This window comes from Euprymna scolopes, chromosome 32 (genome assembly GCF_053919585.1).
Source record: "Euprymna scolopes isolate OS-2025 chromosome 32, ASM5391958v1, whole genome shotgun sequence".
NCBI lineage: Eukaryota > Metazoa > Mollusca > Cephalopoda > Sepiida > Sepiolidae > Euprymna > Euprymna scolopes.
This window is the reverse complement of record NC_136513.1, coordinates 80,015,088-80,038,219: the sequence shown is the minus strand read 5'-3', so window position 1 is coordinate 80,038,219 and position 23,132 is coordinate 80,015,088. Positions and strand designations below refer to the sequence as shown.

Genomic DNA, 23,132 nt, shown 5'->3' with positions numbered 1-23,132 from the left:
CTAGGGTTGTTAAAACTGAGATTCATAAATATGTTTTCAACTGAGGCGTGTTTTTGTTTTACCACAAAGGTCTATGTCTTTATAGAACAGATATTCATTTCTTTCAAGTGAGGTTTAGGGGTGGGTTTTTTTTTCAAGTAAGGTTTAGGGGTGTTTTTTTTCCAAGTGAGGTTTAGGGTTGTTTTTTTTTTTCAAATGAGGTCTAGGGGGTGTTTTTTTTTTTTTCAGGTGAAGTTTAGGGGTGTTTTTTTTTCAAGTGAGGTCTAGGGGTGCTTTTTTCAAGTGAGGTCTAGGGGTGCTTTTTTCAAGTGAGGTCTAGGGGTGCTTTTTTCAAGTGAGGTCTAGGGGTGCTTTTTTCAAGTGAGGTCTAGGGGTGCTTTTTTCAAGTGAGGTCTAGGGGTGCTTTTTTCAAGTGAGGTCTAGGGGTGCTTTTTTCAAGTGAGGTCTAGGGGTGCTTTTTTCAAGTGAGGTCTAGGGGTGCTTTTTTCAAGTGAGGTCTAGGGGTGCTTTTTTCAAGTGAGGTCTAGGGGTGCTTTTTTCAAGTGAGGTCTAGGGGTGGTTTTTTCAAGTGAGGTCTAGAGGTGTTTTTTTCAAGTGAGGGCTAGGGGTGTTTTTTTCAAGTGAGGTCTAGGGATGGTTTTTCAAGTTTTTTCAAGTCTAACGGGTGTGTTTTCAAAGTGATGTCTGGAGGGGGCGTTAAAGTAGCGTCTAGTGGTGTGTTTTTAAAATGACGTGTAAGTGCTTTTTAAGTCTAGGATTCTTTAAAATAAGATCTAAAAGTGGTTTTCAAGTGTGTGATTCCAAAGTGAGTTTTATAGGAGATTTTAAGATGAGGTCTAGTTTTTTTTTTTTTTTTTTTTTTTTTTTTTTTTTAAATTAAAGTGAAGTATAAATTCCTTTAACAGGAGATTTAAAATAAAAACTGAAGTCTGGTTTCTTTAAAAAAAGGTGTGGTATACTTTCTATTAACACAACTGGGTGTTTTTTTTTTTTTAACCAAGATTCCATTTTTTTTACATTTGTTTTAGGTCGAGGGATGTTTTTTAAAGTGAGATCGAGAGGTATTGTTTTAAGTGAGGTTGGGGGGTGTTTTTTATAGTAAGGTTGAGGGATGTTTTTTTAAAGTGAGGTTGAGGGATATTTTAAAACTTGGACTGCAATTTTTTTTTTTTTTGACTGAGATCTAAGTTTTTTTTTTAAACTGGGATCAATTTTTTTGTTTTTTTTTTAATTGCGGTGTTGGGTCTTAAAAAAACTTAAGTCTACTTTTTCATTCCTCTCTGTTTATTTTCAACTCTTAAATTTAATAGAATGTGATTTTTTCAGATATTAGTTTTGCATATTTTTAGATACCTTAAATCTATGAGATGATAAAATGCCAGAAACCAAAAACCTATTTATTAACAAAGAAAATCACTATCACATGGTTGAAAACCCAGACTACTCTACTATTTTATATACAGTTAGTGTAAAGAAGCGTGGATTTATACCTTTTTAAAGGGCGAAAATGATAGACTAGCTTAGACAGAACATGAACACATAACTAACCCCCACACTAACTATGACCCCATCTGTCATTTCTAATTTATGATGTTGAGATTCAATCGCCAATATATCAGGTTGGTGCAAAAACAAAATAATTTTCTCACATGTTACTTTTATGATTTCTTAATTAATTTATTGATATATATCTATAATATAAAGCTGAATGTCTGTGTGTGTGTCTGGTCAAAATAGGCTTCTATGTGGTTGACTATTTTAAAAAACTGATTACATATAATGATAGATGTATCGAGACACAGAAATGGTTCATTAAAATTGTGGGGTCTGCATTCGCGCCTGGTCCACAACGTATGGAAATAAAAAATTGAAAAATTAAAAAAAAAAAAACGTTCACAAGTGTTTTTGATATAGATGTACATAAGAATACTTTGACAAGTATGTTTTAACTTAAATGGATGGTATAATAAAAATGGTAGGGTCTGCGTTCATAAAATTGAAATAGGCACAAACTTTAATAAAGACTTTTCATATCTATCTGCGTAAGTATACTTTGATAATTATGTTTCAGTTTGAAGAAATATAGCATAATAAAATTATGGGGTGTTCGTTCGCGCCTGACCTCCATAGAATGGAAATGTCACAAAGTTTAACAAGGTTTTTTAATATAGATCCACAGAATATTGTGGTAAGTGTTTTAGTGTGAACAGGTATGGTATAATAAATTATGGGGTTTATTTATTTTTACTTTCATCATATTTTGCTTTGGTTTTGATACCCCCAAATTCGAAGCTATCTCTTTACAACCCTTCCTTTTCATAACCTATCATACTTTCATAAATCAGAGTCCATTTTCTGTAGGTTGTTTTTGAACCCAGTCAATGACGGGTACTTTTGCTAGTATATATATATATATATATATATATATATATATATATATATAGCAATGTTATATATCATTTTGAAACAGATTTTTCACTCTATCGAATTGTGTTATTCATTATCATTCTTAATCTCTCCATTTTTTTTTTTTCGCAGGCTTTTCAACAGCATGGACAAAACTCAAATCTGCATGATTTTCTTGTTCCAGTTCAAACTAGGCTGAAAAGCTGCCGAGACAGCTTGTGATATATACGATACATTTGGCACAGGAACGAACCAATAACGAACATGTGGGACAATGGGGGTTCAAAAAATTTTGAAGGGGAAGACAGTCGCAGCCAGCCGACTGCAGTTAATAACGAACCTTTGAAAGCCTTAATTGAAGCCGATCCTCATAAAACCACATGAGAAGTTGCTGTTGAATTCGCCATTTAAAGCAAATAGGGGAATCAAAAAAATTGGATAAATGGGTGCCGCTTGAATTGACTGATAATCAAAAAAAAATCGTGGTTTTGCGGTATCTTCTACACAACAAAAATGACCCGTTTCTCGAGCAGATTGTGGCATGTGATGAGAAGTGGATCCTCTCCAACAACTGGTGACATTCAGTATAGTGGTTGGATGTCAAAGAAGATCTACAACACTTCCCGAAGCTGAAAAATTGCACGAAAAAAAGGTTTATGGTGACTGGTTGGTGGTCTGCAGCTAGTCTCATCCATCACAGCTTCTTGAATCCGGGCAAAACGATTACAGCAGAGAAGTACTGGCAACAAATTGATGAAATGTCTTAAGATTGGTCAATATAAAGGAACCAATTATCTTCCATGACAATGCTCGCCTGTATGTTGCTTGTCCAAATTGGGCTAGGAGACTGCCTCACCAGATATATTCTCGCCCACCGATTATCACTTTTTCAAGCATCTCGACAACTTCTTGCACAAAAAAAATGCTTCAAAAGCCGAGATGATGCCGAATCGGCATTCAATGACTTCATCACTTCCAGATTTTTATGCCATAATAAACGAAATACACCAGAAACTCCAACGTATGTGTCCGAGATGAAGAGACCAATACTCCTCCACGACAACAATCGCCCACATGTTGCTCAACTGCAGAAGCTGAATAAATTGGGCTACGAGACTCTGCCTCATCTGCCGTATTCACCGGACTCCTCGCCCACCCATTATCACTTTTTCAAGCATCTCGGCAACTTCCTGCGCGAAAAATGCTTCAAAAGCCGAGATGATGTCGAATTAGCATTCAATGACTTCATTGCTTCCAGAACTCCGGATCTCTATGCTAATGGGATAAATAAACTTGTTTCACATTGGCAAAAATGTGTTGATTTTAATGGTTCCTATTTCGATTAATAAATTTTATTATGAAAGGGTTATGATCTGTTAAAGTTGAACGTCAAAAAACAATATTATCTTTGTACAAACCTAATAATATACACATAAACAACGATTTATATAAGATAGGAAACCATGTCTAATTATAGTCCATCTCGTCTTCTGTGATTGCTTGAAAACTGTCACCTTTTGACATGACAACCTTCGGCAATTGTCCAGCTATTAGTGAATGTCCACTTCAACTTCAGAGTCTTTCATAAATAATTGAAGTAAACAGGTTTAGTCAGTCAAGAACCCTGGCAGCATTCACTGACTTTTATTCTTAATTGACCATTACACAGACGAATGCGCGCTCTCTCACAAAGTTTCCCCATCCGCAGCCAAATCTGGATTCCTTTTTAAATAAGGTGCACAATTCATTAATAACGACAGCACACACACACAATTGACATCTACATATATATATATATATATATATATATATATATATGTATAGTAATTTATAAAATATATATGGCGATTAAGCTACACTGAATATTTCGCGTTTCATCCACTCTAGGACTCTTTAGGCTTATACGCATAAGCCTGAACACTCGGAAGAAAAAAAAAATTAAATGTGATGGACAAAATAATACACACGCTATCGTATTAATATATAGATTAAAATTTTTATGTACCAAAAACAGTTTTTCATGAAACTATTTTAGCTAAAGCAATTTATTTAGAAAAAGAAACTATTTAATATATTTTTTTAGATTTAAGCAATCATTTTAATTAATTCCTTATTAGTTTTTTTTTTCGGTTTTCTTATGGGATGATCATCTTTAGTTAACTTTTACGTGTAATTATATTCATGCAGATATTCTACATGATTTATACTTGCGTAAATTTGTGTAATAAGCTTATAGTAAATACAAACCTCTTTCTATATATATTTATGCGTATATATATTTGTTTAAAAAATTTTGCCTCTCAAACTCCTCTGTCAGTTTTTGGTCTACAGACATGAAACCTTAATACTGTAACGTTGTGTGGGGAGGATTTTCTGTCTGTTGATGATTATATCTTATTTGTTATTCATATCTGTATTTAAATGTGCGTCTTATTTTGTGCCTATGCTTGTGTGCGTCTATGTATGTATGCCTATACATGCGTTCGTGTTCCTTTCAGTGTGTGTGTGTGTGTGTACTTCGATAAAGTCACCATTCCTTTTTTTCCTGTTTCTGGTTTTCTCTGCGGATGATTTCTTTCTGTCACTGATTGATGCTGGATTGGTTGGTTGTTTTACGATATATCAACCCTTTTCAGGTTATTTAATGCCGAATCCAGTGATTTTGAAGAAAATTTTTTTTAATAGAATATATTTGCTTTTTTCAAGTCGGTTTCTATTTAACCCACAGTTGGGACCCTAATAGGTACTACAACTCCAGATTAGAGTGGACCTGGGAGCAATGGCAATCAAAGGGTGGCTCCACACTCTCCAATACCTGCAAGCTGGAGCCTCACCATCGGATATAGTTTACGGTCATATCCAGGACTGATTGATGCTGGAAGAACATCTTACGAAGAAACACAATTTCTAGCATGGCTTTTTTATTTCGTCTAACGAGTGAACTGGGTGGGAAGCAGTGCATTGTCGACCACTTAAACTTTCTTATGTTTCTTTCTTTGGCGCATCTTCACGTCTAACCGAGACATCAGGAAACCGGCTGCTTTTCATGCGAACCACAAGATCTTTTTTCTTTCTTCATGCGTTTTTCTTTCACACGAATTCAATCACCCTCAGTTGACAGCGCTGACCCTAGCTACGCATTTAATATACGTCAACCTGAACCCCCTTGAACCGTTTTTTATACTAACAAACCTGCCAGCAACTCCAATTTCCAACCTGTCGGCGTAACTCGGGATATATTATATAACAATATATAGAGTATTAAACACATGCAAAACTTTATATTTGGTTTTTAGCCGGGGAGAATTGGTGCAAAAGTGTGAAAATTAAAAAAATGGAATTTGCCAGATGAAGGTCGAACGAGGACATTACGAATATGCATGCGCAACATAATAGCTATTGGTTCATGTTTGAATTTTTAGCCTCGCAGCAACCATGTCTTCAAAGCTCAGGTATTAACATCAAAGCAAAAAGTAAATTGTAAGCTGAACATTTTGGTTTCGATTTTCGGTGGTTGTACACGAGTCATTTTTTTTTTTTTTTTTAACTTATTAAATCATTACTATATATTGGGTCCAATAGAATATATACGAAATCTACATCAATCAAAGTATCATATTTAAGCATATTTTACGATCAGGCAATGCCGGGCGGCCTACTAGTAATACATATCAATGATCAATGAAACAGCTGTAATGAAAAAAATCCAGGAAATAAACGAAGGTTATAAAAAAGAAAACGTGAGTCTTTGAATTTTCAACAAAATTTTACACTATATATATATATATATATATATATATATATATATATACTAGCATGGGCACTCGGCGTTGCCTGGGTTGACATGAAGTTCCGTTTGAAACACGCCTGCTATACTAATCATTTTCATCATGGGTAACGTGGATACTCCCACAACAATTTCAAGAATTAAAAAAACTGATAAAAACATGTAAATGTAATCGTTCCCAAAAAGAAGTATCTGATACCCTCTCCACCAGATATTTCGGCAAAAAGGATCACTGTCCTAACAAAACTCACGATTTTGTGAACCTAAAAAAAATATCGTTTATAAACATTAATGCGTGCGTTTATTTTTTTTATTTTGGTAAATGTGTAGTTTAGCGGCGTAAATTATTTGCCAGACAAATTTTAAACGTGTAAGGTGTGCACATTTAGTCTAATAAAAAATGACAAAAAAACATAAAAATGAATTTTTTTTTGCTTTATTTCAGCCTTTGAGTATAATAATGTTTACATAGAAATAATTTTTAAAAAATTTTTTGTCTGTCAAATAATTTACGACACTAAACTACACATTTATTTTTATTTTTTGTAAGGCCACTTTTTACTGGCATTTTTTTTTTGTAAATAAAGGAAATTTTCGATTTTATTTTTTTTTGGCGGTAGGGGGGGGTTGATTTGCTTTTTATTTGTCATTTTATATTTCTAATGTAATCCCCCCCACCAAAAAAAAATTGAATTTGTCATATTTTGGGGTTTGTTTTGTTTGTTAAATTGTTAGGTGAAAGTAGAGAATGGTCTCATAAAAACTAATTAAATTTATCGTTATTTTGTTTCCAATGTAACCCCCCCCCACCAGAAAAAAAAACAAATTGTATTTGTCAGATTTTGCCCTTCCCTACAATCCCCAAACTTGAAAAAATGCTAGAGGTGACATGTTTTGTTGAACGCTTGGTGGCCAAAAAGTGGGTGTTTATTTTACATTAAATTTATACAGAAAAGTGATCCCCCACTAACATATTTTTTTTTAGCTCTAGTATTGTACTATTATGTTATCTAAGTGAGAACATTGTGTTATTTATCCACTAGCAGAAACTGTTAACCGGCGTTGCCCGATGGAATCATTCCCCCCCCCACCCTCATAGAAAAATTAAAGTATTGTTGTTGTTTTTGCTGTTATTTCCCCCCCCCAATATCCTCATGTTAAGAATGGTTTTTGGAATAGACACCCAACCTCCTCGTGTTAAGAACGGTTTTCGGAATGGACACCCCCAATCTCCTCATGTTAAGAATGGCTTCTGGAATGGTCACCTGCAACATCCCCATGTTAAGATCGGTTTTCAAAATAGATACCCCATCTTGTAGTGGTGAGGGTCAAAATATTTGCTCCAAATTTAACCGTGATAATCAGTGTCAGGATCCCCACACGCAAATACTATGAAAAAAAGAGAAAGAAAAAAAATTGTCATTTTAAAGAAAAGTGTGTCTAGAATTGGTCTATAATCAAACGCTTGCATAAAATATTGGGTCGGCAACTTAAATCTAAGCGGTGAATGCCTAAAACGAAAACAAAACAATGGTATGCGTAAATATTAATGTTATGTTTCAGGGTTTTGTGTGGTCGATTTTTTTTTGGGGGGGGGGTATCTGTGCAATGTTGATGCGTGCATAGGTATATAAAGAATATAAATGAGAAAAAAAAGAAAAAAGCAGGAAACGCCCCATCATAAAACAAAGTAAAAGAAAAAAAATATAGCATCCTTGTTGTTTTGTTAATGAGATTCGAAATAAAAAAAAAAAACAATGCTAGCGCGGTGATACGTAAAATTTCTGATTATGAGCAGTGGTTAATATTTTTGTATGTAGCCTAATATTTATAAAATGATTGCTTCTGGTAGAGAGTGGCGCCATATTTGTAAAGGTCAGACACATTCGTTTTTGTAAAAAGGTGTGTAATCTGGAATATTGGATTTTTAAGCTCTCAGCCAAGCTCCCTCCTCCAGTTTCAATTGCAGGTACAGTGATACTTCTATTAACTTGCCTCCCCATGTGGCAAAGTTAGACACAAGGTCGAGTTTTAATTTGGGAAAACCCAGCTCTCCCAGAAAGAGTTCTTCTGCATTTCTGTTGTCACAAAAATAAAATGGAAATTTCCATGTTAAGCAGAAATTGCAAATTTCCATTAAAAGTTAGTTTAGTACAAAAAAAAAAAAAAAAAAAAAAACTAGAATGATTTTACTGACGAAATTCTCTTCCGGTATAAGAATCAGATGCATTTTAAGATAAAGGACTGCTGCTACATCTAGCAAGGCGCCACTCAAAGCATTGTTTCTTGCCTTGACAAAGTATAAAATCGACTTAACAATCTAGTAGGGATGACCCCTTCTCTTCCCTGCAGTTCTTTTTACACAAAAGAGACATTTCTCTAATATCATGGTTTTCATAATAAGTTCTCACTTGAGCGCCAATCTTTGGTTCCCTCCTGAAAATAACATTCATAGCACGAACTTGTCTACCTGCAAAGAAATTTCCTTTTTTCTTTACTGTGTCTAAAAAAAACAAAAAAAAAACAAAGAAAAAACAAAACCTCTATGAACAGTTTTTTTTGTCACAAAAATTTCCTTCTGTACAACACAATATCATAGAACTGCTTCCCTGCTCACTACAACATCGTAACCTTTAAGTCCAAAGTCAATAAATACTTGTCAAGCCGCTCTCTTAAATAATCATATTCTGCTTTTTCACTCATTTCCAACTCTTCTGCAGTGCTGTTTATTGTTGTGGTCTAGACAACCAATAATAATCAAGACAAAGTAGCATGATCAACAAAAAGTGTACTAGCAAATGTATGTTACAGACATACACGTCATGATTCTGAGGCCATAGCTGCCACAAATCACTACTTATGTCTAGGTAAATGCATTAATTCCTGAAAGAGGGATATCAACTTATTTTATTGATGGAATGATTCCAATACAATTACCGATTCCATACTAAATTCCTGATTCTGATTTCAATTCTTTACAAATCTCTTAATATTTAACTATAAAATGGTTATTTTGTCCTGATAATTGTAAAAACACATCTTAAATGTGCTTATATTTTCTCAAACGTAAAAACACACTCAGGTGGGGGTGAGGGGTGATCTATGGATTTTAGTCCTACTGGAATTTTAAATCAATAAAGATTATAACTGTACATTACTACCAGCAGTGGACACATTACATCCTTTAAAACGCTCATACTTCACGAAACAGTTTCCCTCAATCTCTAACTATACCTAAAACTAAACGAAAATTCCAAGAACAGAGTTTCTTTCCTAGATCTGTTCATCTGTGGATCACATTACCATGGAGCTGCTTCCCAGCTGACTATAACTATTTCAAGTCTAATGTAAAAAAAAAAAAAAAAAAGGTCTTATTGAGCTGGCCTCTTATATAATTAAACCTTACCCAAGTTCCACCATTATTTGTCATCATGGTGTTGTCTCACTATCTACTCGTAACAGAGCAAATGCATACAAAAAATAGGAGAGAGAGAGAGAGCGAGTACATTAGAGAAGACGATCATGTTAGAGATGTGGGCGACATCACAGCCGTAATGAGAAACGTGAAGTCAGGAGAATGCGGAAATAAATGCCATCATTAGAAGAAAAAGTGAGTGGAGTTATGACATGTCCTATGTTCCTTGCAACGTACTCAGCTACATGTTCGGCCTCTGTGTGTAAACGTGGGTAGCGTTACATACTTAACATTCATTAACCCTTATCCTTGAGTGGCCTCTGGGTCTTGATAAGCGGTAACTCTCTCTAGTAAAAAAAAATATAAATAAAAACTCACTGAAATGACATCTTATATCCCTCTTCCAGACATCTCATCTGTACACATTTCCATTATTATTATAAAAACTAGAATTAATGTGTGATCGGAGGGAGTACATTATTGCTGGTATATATGACGAATGAATAAAACCCATCGCCCCAAAAAAGGAGGAAGTAATGCCTGGAATGATTATTTAAAAAATAATACATTACCCTGAAATAAACTGGACAGAGCACTAAAAGATAGTAATAATATCTCCATTAACACTCCATAAAATGACGATGCCAATTCTCCAAAAAGTTTGACTCAAACCGTAATTAACACTTCCTCATAACATAACAATAATTAACGAAACTTATTTCATGCCGAGGTAGCTGGTAATCTAAATAAAAGTTGACAGGACTCCTTTTCACTGATACTGTAATTTGTATCAACTCTTAACCCCATTAATCTCAATAAGTAATAGTACATAAAATGCCTTAAATAAGTTTCCAGACTTTTTTTTTTTTTTTTTGTACAGACATTTAAAATTGTCACAGACGCTTAAAAATCCAGTATGTTTTTTTTCTATACATCTTATGAGATAACTGACCAAATTTTATAATTTCAGGTTCAAAAGAACAGCTACAGCAGGAATTGTCACAGCTGGTGAATTTCAAAAATGCAATCTGAACGTGAGGACACTTAAGAACGATATGCAATAAAATTCTGTTTTAAACTTGGAAAAAAATTCTACAGAAAAATGTATGGAACGCTTCAGACTGATTTTGGACCATCTTGCAAGAATCAAGCATCAGTTTCTGAGTGGCATAAGAGAATCAAGGAAGGTAGAGAGTCTATGAGGGATGATGAGAGGTGTGGAAAAAGTAAGGAAGTCAGAACACTAGAGTTGATTGGCCAAATAAAGAATTCCATGGATAAGGACCGTCATGTGTCTATAGAGACAATAAGTGCACAGTTTGATGCCAGTGTGGAAACTGTACACACAATTATTCGCAAAAACTGTGACTTTTCGTTATTGCATAAGCTCAAGGAAAACCTTATATGCTGTTGTTATCAGACAATTGAGGAGATGAAAGAGGCTGTGATGAGGGTCATTGACAGGCTAACACAAGAGACCTTCCATAGGGCTTTTTAGAAGTTGTTGGAATGGGACAACACATGAATTACAGCCAAAGGAGATTACCCCGAAGAGGACCAGAATTTTATGCATATGCTATTAATAAAAGTGCCCATACAAAAAAAGTCTGGAAACATTGACAGCACGTCGTAGTTCCAGCTTCAGATATAAAATAGCCAAGTTTCAACTTCAGTCAGAAACAAATCTGCAATAATAATAGAAGATCAAGTGCAGTATCTGTTCTGATGTTACACTTCCATTTTTTGTTCTCGGTTAGTGGAGGAGAAATTCTTCATGACTGAGACAATTTTTATTTTTGCTCCTTTTCTCTACATTAAAAAACGTGTCAAACTCTGCCCTTATGGGGAGGCAAAGTAAATAGGAACAACAATCGAAGTAATACAGGGTGACCCCAAAAAAAAGAAAAGCTAAATGGAGGCCATCTAGAACATATGCTGTAGAACGGAGAAAAAAGGCCAAAGACCCTTGTGTTTTGATGTGATGTTTTGAATATAATAAACTAGTTATGACCAAAGTTTCATTTCATTCGGACAAAACACTAAGAAACGGAGCCTAATTAAATTGGGGCCCGCTTTTTGGGGGTCACCCTGTAGTATAGTGGATCCTCAGCGCAAATACATCTCCCCAACCTGACAATCAGCAAAATTCCACCCTTTCACTGGAGAGGACCCTTTATGCCAAAAAGATTTCTACTCCATATTAGGTTATTTCCCTGAACTTCTTGTTTTTTGGAATTTCCTCTCTGCTTCCCAGAGTTTATCAATATGCAAAAATTTACATGTACAAACATTTAGCTGCATAACCCCCACTCCCACCCCGTATAGGATGACCCTGACCCTATACATATGACATCTAATTCGTTATAGCCCCTTTACTTCTTAGTGGCAGTGTGCCTTGTTTGGGAAGAATAGAAATACAAATAAAAACAAAAAAATCAAAACCCATAACCCAAAGCTTTTCTTTCTTCCAATGCCATGATTATTCGCACCAACTCTTAAGTTTGACTATTAGTGATAGAAGAAATGGCATAGTTCTCCACTTTAAACAAAACAAAATCTCAACTAAGAGAGCACGCCAAAGTTAAGAGTTGATACAAAATTAAGGCGTCGGCAAAAAAAGAGTGCTCTCTATTTTTTATTTAGATCACAAGCTATTTTGGCAATAAAGTAAAGTTTTGAGAATTAGTGTTGGTATATTATGGAGAAGTTTTGATAAAGATTTGATTCAGACTTAGAATTGGCATCATCATGTTATGGAGAACTTGATTATGATTCTAGTTGGACTTTTTGAGAATTGGCGTCATCATATTATGGAAAAGTTTTGATTACGACTCGAGTCAGAGCTCTTGAGACTTGGTATTAATTGCTAGTCAGCTGTAGGGTTGGATCAAATACTGACTTTTAACAATTGAAATACAAATACTTTTATTCCTCAATCTCAAAATACAAATAAAAATACAATAACTGATTTAAACAAAAACAAATATAAGTACTTTTTTTTTTAAATAATAAAGAAATCTGAAAATATGCAAAAAAGAAAAAGAAAAGAAAAAGAAAAGAAATATTTCCTTCCAAATTTGACATCTACATTACATTCTATATCATGTCCGCATTGCATTTTATTATCATTAGAGCTCTGAAAGTTTCCTTCCTTCTCTCTCTCTCTCTCTCTCTCTCTCTCAAATATAAATACAAATACAAATTACTTTTTCTTGTGATGTTAAAATACAATTACATTAAAATTGTATTTAAATGAACATTGTGTCACTTTCAGACATGATAGAAGGTTCCTATCGCTCTTGGAATTTGTACGCAACTGGTCAACTAGTAATTTGTTAACATTGGACTTGAAGACATCCAAGTTGCTTCCCTCCGGACTACAACTTGGATGTCTTCAAGTCCAATGTTAACAAATTCCTAATGAACCGCCCCCTTAAGTAAACACTTCAGCAAATCTCCTCACTAACTTAATGTACTTGCAATAACCCTTATCCCTGAGTGGCTTCCGGGCCTTGATAAGTGGTGATCACTGTGTAAAAAAACCAACAAAAAAAACCAATTGAAATACAAATACAATTGTATTTGATTCAACCCTAGTCAGCTGAGAGAACACATCAAAAGAGTTGCGCTGTTTATTTTTATTTAAGTTATAGTTTTTTTGTTTTTGTTTTTGTTTTTTCAAGGTAGGACACTTTCTTCATCAAAAGAAACACAATCAGTTTCTTATGGTCGTATTTAATATGTAAAGATTGAAGGAGTTTAAAATAATGATTTGGGGAGCGTGGAATAATTAACTCACAATCAAATAAGGTTCCAATGAAAAACTATTTCTCATGCAGTGTTCATACTTTTACGGATAGAAGAATAAAACAGTTTTTTAAAAATAAAATCGAATGCGTTTTAAAATTTAATTGTTATAGCTGTGAATAAAAAAAATAAAAAAGGACTGGATATTTATGCTGCTGAATTTTTTAGATGAGGATTCAGAATTTGCATTATTTCGATTATTAAAACTATTGTTCTCATCTTAAGCATCATTCTTACAAAATTATCGACTATGTAACTTTTTTTTTAATTCAATTTTCACCCCAGCAAGGCACTGTGCCACTTTGAAGTAGGGGGCTATTATCGGGGACATAAGTTGCAGGGATATTATGAAGGGAGTTGAGCAGCAAGATGTTTGTTCACATTACACTTGAACTTCTGCATGTCAGTACTTTGAACTCTAAAATCTTTTCGAACTTGGAGATCTGTACGGCATTTTGCAGTGCATTTACAGGGTGGAACCATAAAATGGTCATACTAGAAAAGACATGATTACATTTCCGTTTGATGAAAACCAATTTGTTTTTTTTTTTTGGGGGGGGGGGTTGCAGACCAACTACTAGTTGACCAGTTGTGTACAAATTCCAAGAGCGATAGGAACCTTCTATCATGTCTGAAAGTGACACAATGTTCAACGAGAAAGATCGGTGATGCACCAATGTACAACTCATCCTTTGTACCGCTCCAAGACAACAGGACAGTTGCCAGCATCCTTAAAATGAAAATCTGGATGGTTCAGTGCTTGAGGGCACAGCTCAACGAAGTTTCTGGCCACAGTTATGGTCTTTGGTGTGGTTACAAGTGTGGTCCACACATCATATCTTAGAAGTCAGCTTGAAAGTCAACAAAAAAGTGTACCTGGATGTGCTGAAGAGTGTGTGGTGATCTGGTGCAATCAGATGGCCGCTGGCAAACCCTGGGTGTGGCAGCAGGACTCAGCACCAGCCCACAAATCTAAAGAGACCAAAGTTTGGTTTCAGAAGGAGTGCTACGACTTTGTACCCTTCTCTCACAAACCTCCCTCCTCCCCTGATCTGAACCCGCTAGACTGTTTTGCCATACGCCAAGATCATCATCAATATGATCTCCCACAACATCAAAGCTAGCCTGATCGCTGAGTATTCGTCAAGCTCCCACCAGCACTCGTGAAAAAGGCATACTCCCAGTTCCGGGTCTGTATTGAGGCAGCAATTGAGGCTGAAGGCAGCTACATTGAATAGATGCCAGCTCTACTACATAATCAAGTTACATGAATTGATTTTTCAATAAAAGTTTTAAAATACAGCTACAGTGTTGTTTTCTTTAGGGCGACAATTTTATTATTCATCCTGTAAAGTCAGGTATCCGATATCTTCTGTAGGACCAATCACAATGAGAAGAAAAAAAAACACGCACACATGAGCATAACTTCTAGGTAAGACTTTTCCTCGTTAAAAGAGACACTTTTTCATAGACATATTCAACACATAAAGCTTGAAGGATTTTAAAATAATTATTTGACATGCTTTGGATAGTTGATCCTGAATCAAATTAGGTTTTTCTTTTCTTTACAAGGGAGTCGTCACTTATCGAGGCCCAAAGACCACTCAAGGATGTGGGTTAATGAATGTACAGTGGTAGTGTAATAATTGTTATTGGTGTAGCCTGGGAAGAATTTTGATTAAGAGGATGGCTCAATAAAGACTTGTTTACATTGGACTTGAAAACTACTATATTGTAGTCGGCTTCACAGTTCTAGGAAACAAACTTTGTTCGTGGAATCTGTGTTTAAATTCAGGCACAGATAGAGAGTGAGGGAAATTATTGATAGTGGGTGTAGCTAGTCGAGTATAGTAATCGTTAATGGTGTAAGTTAGGTAGAATTTTTATTATTTAAGAGGACGGCTCAACAAAAACTTGTTTAAATTGGATTTGAAGGCTACGATATTGTAGTCGGTCAAAAAGCAGGCCAATGGAACAATGTTCCACATGCGGGCAGTTCTAGGAAAGAAGCTTTGTTCATGGAATCTGCGTTTAAATTTAGGCACAGATAGAGAGTGGGGGAAATTTTTGATAATGGTTGTAGCTAGTCGATTGTTTTTTGTGAAAGTTTGGCAAGGAGGGTCCAACTAGCACTTGCCATGAATATAACGATATAGCAGAGACAGGCTCGCTACGTCTCTTCTGTGGGAAAGAAGTTGTAGGGAGGATAAAAGGGCAGCACCTACTAGGTTCAAATGAAAAGACTTTCCCGTATTATATTCATGCTTTTTGCTTTATTTTCAAGCATTAAAAAACTATAACTTTTTATATATAAAATCGAATTAATTTTGAAAATTGTTTTATTTCACACAGTATCCTTCATCCCCATCAGATTAAAAAATGTGATTCCCATGTTTGCCATCAGTTGCCCATATCCTCATCTGAACCCATTGTCTACTGCCAAATGAAACGCTTAATCATTTTTACTTCAATTATTTTCATGATGTCTAAATTCTCTAGTGAAAAATTTTTGGCATCAATGATTTATATTAGTAATTGTTTTTGGAAATCGTAAAACAATCACAGGGAACAGCTTCAGTTAAATCGTTAGAGCTGTGATTTAAAAAATGTAAGGATTCAATTTTGTTCCTGAATTTTTAGATAAGAATCGATAGTTTGTTTTGTTCGGATTTTACAAACTACCGTTCGCATATTAAGTGTTAGTAGTACAACGTTTTGGTTAATATAATCTCCGATCTTCAGGAGTATCTTGTTAATCTTGGGAACCTTTCCACTGACTTCGAGAATTTGTAATTTTGAATTATGGTTGCTTTATTTGATCGATGGAGGTATGTTGGCTCTCGTGCTTTCAGCAAAAAAGAAAGAGAAAGTGGAAAGGAAAGATCAAAAGGAAACGGAAAAGAAGAGAGAAGTAAAGGTAAAAAAATGGAAGGAAAAAGAGAAGGAAATAAAAAGAAAAGGAACAGAAACGTAATAGAAAAGGAACTAAAAGAAAAAATGAGAGGAAAGGGACAAAGAGAAAAAGGGAATGAAAAAAGAAAAAAGAAAAAGAGAAAAAGGAAAGAAAAAAGGAAAGAGAAAAAAGGAAAGAGAAAAGAAAAAGGAAAGGAAAAAAAGGAAAAAAGAAAGGAAAAAGAAAGGAAAAAGAGAAATAAAAAGGAAAGGAAAAAAGAGAAATAAAAAGGAAAGGAAAAAAGAGAAATAAAAAGGAAAGGAAAAAAGAGAAATAAAAAAGGAAAAAAGAGAAAAAGAAAATGAAAAAAGAAACCAAAAAGGAAAGAGGAAAAAGAAAAAAGGAAAAAAGGAAAGGAAAAAGGAAAGAGAAAAAGGAAAGGAAAAAAGGAAAGGAAAAAGAGAAAGAAAAAAGGAAAGGAAAAAGAGAAAAAGAAAATAAAAAAGAAACAGAAAAGGAAAGGAAAAAAGAAAGAGGAAATATAAAAAGGGAAAAAGAGGCGGGAAAGGTCAAAAGAGAAGGACATCGAATGGAAAGGACAAAAGAAAACTAGTAATGAAAACAGAAAAGGAAAACCAGAAAATAACTGAAAAGAAAAAAGTGAGGAGAGGAAAATCACAAAAAAAAAAAAGAATAAAAATTATGACAAAGAAAAGAAAAATGAAGTAAAAAAAAAAATGGAAAAAGATACAATTAAAAATAGTAAGGAAAAACCATGGCTACTTTTTTTTATTTATTTCTATTCAACGTTTTTTTTTTGTTTGTTTTTGATATCGTTGATGGCTTGCACAGGTTTCGTTACCGTAGGCCTCTCTTTTTGTCGTTGTTGTTGTTGTTTTTACCTTATGTCAAATAACAGCCAACCAACTAACCGAACGAACTGCACCATCAAAGACGTGGATAGAGCGAGACCGAAATTTACGTGGGTTTCTGTTTAGGAGATCAGATAAAATTGGATAAACAAAAGCTGACGAACTAAAGTAGATCCGTTTGAAGGGGGAGATTAGAAACTACAGAGTTCAGAAAGGTGCAGTAAGGGCAATCGAGGTGGGGGATGGATAACTCAAACGTCCACGCCAATAATGCATTGCATCAAATATGTTGCCAAAATCGCTGAAAAAAAAATGATTGGATTATTCTACCACTCCATTAGGTATTTCACTGCCAATGCAATCCTCTATCTGTATCAGAGCTAAAATGGAGTAGTGCTACCACATCTGGGCAGGAGTTGCTCCCCGCCCTATCTTGCTTTGATAGAGTTCAAAACCTTGTAGGCGATACCCTTTTTTCTTCCCTGCCATCTCTTTCCCATAGACGTTGAGAGTTTGTTTCTGCTCTATTATTATTTTCATAGCAAGTGCTCAACTGAGTTCCAATCTATGGTCCCCCCTTAAAAATTTTCACAAAAAAGAACTCTACTATCTACAACCACTATCAACAATTTCCACCACTATCTATCTGTGCCTAAATTTAAATGCAGATTCCATGAACAAAACTTCTTTCCTAAAACTGCCCGCCTGTGGAACTGATTCACTAGCCTGCTTCCCAGCTGACTACAACATAGTAGCCTTCAAATCCAATGTAAACAAATTCTTGTTGAACCGTCCTCATAAATAATTGAATTCTACCTAACTTACACCATAAACAATTACTACACTACCATCTTACATTCATTAATCCTTATCCTCGAGTGGCCTTAATCTTGATAGGTAGTGACTTCCATGTAAAAAAAAAAAAAAAAAAAAGACAAATAAAGTCAACTGGTTGCACAATTAGCAACTTCCTTTGCATTATCTCAAATGAGATTCACATTTTCAATTTGCAGTGAATATTTGCCAACATTACAGATTGTGGAGAGAACTTGAATGGCTACTAGACACCATCTTTGAGTGTCTTTGTTGCTCTGAATAGGGATTTGTCAGAAACCTTGTCATGAGGATAGTTCTCATCAGAAGTAAACCCTGATCATATATATATATATAAATGGTGTGCTGTGTTCTCAAGTTATCCAGCGTGTCCTCCAAGTTGCAGACAGCGGTACTCTCTCTATTAATAGCTTTTAACAAAAGATAAATTTTTTTTTTATTTTATTGTGGACTATTATCCTCATCTTTCTCAGATGTTGTTTCATGACATTTCGGCCAACTATTCCTCTGGCCTTCGTCAGGTGGTAACTGCGAGGGGATAGGAACTCTGAATCTCTTAACTGCATTCTCAGCAATTACTGACATCCATAGTTGTTGTCGTCTCATCACGTTTTGGCCAAGTAAGCCTCTGGCCGACTTTGGGTAGGATTGGAACTGCTATCTTCAGACAATTCTGACCTGGAACTGTAGAGATTCAACGATTCAAAGAATAGTTGTCCGAAAGGTTGTGAAACAATAAGAAAGAAAGATGTAGATTATAGTCCACAACAAATATATTAAAAATAATTGTCATCTCAATAATGAATTCCAATTAAATAATATATATACCATTCAGTACGCACCCGACTATGGAAGATCAGATAATAAATAAACGTGGATTTATAAGACCAAAAAAATCCAACTTGATCACCTTTCAGGGCCCGTGACACAGTGGATAAAGGCGTTGAATCTCTACGATTTCAGGTGAAAATTGTCTGAAGATAGCGGTTTCAATCCTACCAAAAGCCGGTCAGAGGCTTACTTGGTCAAAACGTGGTGAGACGACAACAACTATGGATGGCAGTAGTTGCTGAGATTCAGAGTTCCTATCCCATAGCGGTTACCACCTGATGAAGGCCAGAGGAATAGTCGCCGAAACGCTGTGAAACAACATCTAAGAAAGATGAGGATAATAGTCCGCAATAAATAAATTAATAAATAATACTCATCTCAATAATGAATTCGAATTAAAAATAAAAAGCCATAGACAATGAACTCATATAAAAATATAAATAACAATTAAAGTAAATACTGGCAGGCCGGTACCCAAGATAAAAGGGGTCCTCAATCCATTTATACACCAGGTCAGAGGAGGCAAACAATGGTGTAGATCTTCCTATCGATGGAAAATGTCACTCCAGACATGACAATGGCTAACCAAGATCAGCCATCAGGTCTTGATGAAAAACGTCTTAGACCCTAAGCATGACAGATCGATAGAAATACTATTACAAAAAGAAAAGACAGACTAACAAAAATGCTTCTTTTTTTTTTTCATATTTGGCGACACACACCACCGAACCACCTGTAACAAACTTGAATATTCAGTGTATCAGCTAGTTTTGAGAACATACACCAGAGAAAAAAAAATTCACAAAATAATCAAACACCATCCACTATAACTGCACAATTCCTGCAGCTACATACCTAGAAAGCTGAGCTGTTAAACCTGATATAGTGAGATAAGGCAAGAAAGAAAAGAGTAGCAACCCTAGTTGAAGTCAGTGTCCCTAATGATGCTGGGTTAAACAGGGCTGAGATAAAGATTAAAAAAAAAAAAGAAGATACCCAGGTTTTTTTGCAAAACACGAAAAGTAGTTAAAAAATATAAGATCTCCATTATTCTAGTAATCAGAGGTTAATGAAAATTAATTTTAAAAATTATGTGATGAATATATAACCATGACAGACTAACGAAAATGTCATTTCAAACTCGACCATGACAGACTAACGAAAATGTCATTTCAAACTCGACCATGACAGACTAACGAAAATGTCATTTCAAACTCGACCATGACAGACTAACGAAAATGTCATTTCAAACTCGACCATGACAGACTAACGAAAATGTCATTTCAAACTCGACCATGACAGACTAACGAAAATGTCATTTCAAACTCGACCATGACAGACTAACGAAAATGTCATTTCAAACTTGACCATGACAGACTAACGAAAATATCATTTCAAACTTGACCATGACAGACTAACGAAAATGTCATTTCAAACTTGACCATGACAGACTAACGAAAATGTCATTTCAAACTTGACCATGACAGACTAACGAAAATGTCATTTCAAACTTGACCATGACAGACTAACGAAAATGTCATTTCAAACTTGACCATGACAGACTAACGAAAATGTCATTTCAAACTTGACCATGACAGACTAACGAAAATGTCATTTCAAACTTGACCATGACAGACTAACGAAAATGTCATTTCAAACTTGACCATGACAGACTAACGAAAATGTCATTTCAAACTTGACCATGACAGACTAACGAAAATATCATTTCAAACTTGACCATGACAGACTAACGAAAATGTCATTTCAAACTTGATCATGACAGAATAACGAAAATGCCATTTCAAACTTGACCATGACAGACTAACGAAAATGTCATTTCAAACTTGACCATGACAGACTAAAGAAAATATCATTTCAAACTTGACCACGACAGACTAAAGAAAATGTCATTTCACACTAAACCAGGACAAACAACAAAAATGTCATTTCAAACTAAACAAGGACAAACTAACGAAAATGTCATTTCAAACTAAACAAGGACAGATGAACAAACAAGCTGAGCCTCTTTTAGTTCCATTTGAATGCATCTAAAATGCTCAAACTGGAACGTGACTGATGGACCAACAGACCAAGCCGCATATGCAGATACCTGGGTTCATCTAAAAAATGCCTTATAACAGTCGTTCTTCCAGGCATAATTCTAAAAGAACAAATGGTTTTCATAAAAGTTTTGGAATTTTTTTATCCATATCCGTAGGATAGAAAGGAAAATTGTGAGATTGTAATTCACTCGTCTGCGATCAAATTGGCCTCTTTAAAACTAAACAAATGTTCCATCATTAAGATGCATTTATTAAACGACACTTCTACATCTTTTTCGTCGTCGTTAAACATAACTTTTCCAAACTAGATTTGGATTGCATATTAACCATGGCGGTAGAAAGTGATTTCCCCCATTAAATTTTATTATTTACGCCTATTTCGTTGTGCCATTTCTTGAGTTCATCTTAACGTTACTGCAAGTCTTCTTTGGTTGCTTTCAACCAAAATAGGTTGTTTATTTACCCAACCAATTCTATATTCAATCCGACCAAACTATCATATGCAGTTGTAAAGCAGTGCTAACTTCAACCTGGGTGTAGCAATTAAAACGCCATTTCAGAATGGAGACCAACTAGTGGTAACTAGTCTCTTTTGGAAATGTAAATGCTTTTGCAATTCACAGATCCTTCTATTTTATAGATAAAATTCCTAAGTGAATTTTGTTATGATAGCTTTTGTTTATAAAACTGTTAGATCAAAGTACAGAATAGTATTAAAAATCCCAAACCTACGTGAAGGATAGTTTTCTAAATGATAAAATTATTTCAGCATGAATAAAGACCGAAATGTAGACAAATCTAAAATACTATTTCATACTGACGCATGAAAAACGAAAGACAATGCTATTTCAAACTGATGCTTTGACAGACGAAAGACAATGCTATTTCATACTGATGCTTTGACAGAGTAAAGACAATGCGATTTCATACTGATGCTTTGACAGAGTAAAGACAATGCGATTTCATACTGATGCTTTGACAGAGAAAAGACAATGCGATTTCATACTGATGCTTTGACAGAGTAAAGACAATGCGATTTCATACTGATGCTTTGACAGAGTAAAGACAATGCTATTTCATACTGATGCTTTGACAGAGTAAAGACAATGCGATTTCATACTGATGCTTTGACAGAGTAAAGACAATGCTATTTCATACTGATGCTTTGACAGACGAAAGACAATGCTATTTCATACTGATGCTTTGACAGAGTAAAGACAATGCGATTTCATACTGATGCTTTGACAGAGTAAAGACAATGCTATTTCATACTGATGCTTTGACAGAGTAAAGACAATGCTATTTCATACTGATGCTTTGACAGAGTAAAGACAATGCTATTTCATACTGATGCTTTGACAGAGTAAAGACAATGCTATTTCATACTGATGCTTTGACAGAGTAAAGACAATGCGATTTCATACTGATGCTTTGACAGAGTAAAGACAATGCTATTTCATACTGATGCTTTGACAGAGTAAAGACAATGCTATTTCATACTGATGCTTTGACAGAGTAAAGACAATGCGATTTCATACTGATGCTTTGACAGAGTAAAGACAATGCTATTTCATACTGATGCTTTGACAGAGTAAAGACAATGCTATTTCATACTGATGCTTTGACAGAGAAAAGACAATGCGATTTCATACTGATGCTTTGACAGACGAAAGACAATGCTATTTCATACTGATGCTTTGACAGAGTAAAGACAATGCGATTTCATACTGATGCTTTGACAGAGTAAAGACAATGCTATTTCATACTGATGCTTTGACAGAGTAAAGACAATGCGATTTCATACTGATGCTTTGACAGAGTAAAGACAATGCTATTTCATACTGATGCTTTGACAGAGTAAAGACAATGCTATTTCATACTGATGCTTTGACAGAGTAAAGACAATGCGATTTCATACTGATGCTTTGACAGAGTAAAGACAATGCTATTTCATACTGATGCTTTGACAGAGTAAAGACAATGCGATTTCATACTGATGCTTTGACAGAGAAAAGACAATGCGATTTCATACTGATGCTTTGACAGACGAAAGACAATGCTATTTCATACTGATGCTTTGACAGAGTAAAGACAATGCGATTTCATACTGATGCTTTGACAGAGTAAAGACAATGCTATTTCATACTGATGCTTTGACAGAGTAAAGACAATGCTATTTCATACTGATGCTTTGACAGAGTAAAGACAATGCTATTTCATACTG

General features: G+C 34.9%; 1 protein-coding gene across 1 annotated transcript in view; it reads right to left on the bottom strand.

The window, feature by feature from the left end:
* The window catches only part of LOC145256176 (protein MON2 homolog), a 1,437,553-nt gene that overhangs the window by 140,386 nt on the left and 1,274,035 nt on the right, over positions 1–23,132 (bottom strand). The window lies entirely within an intron of this gene.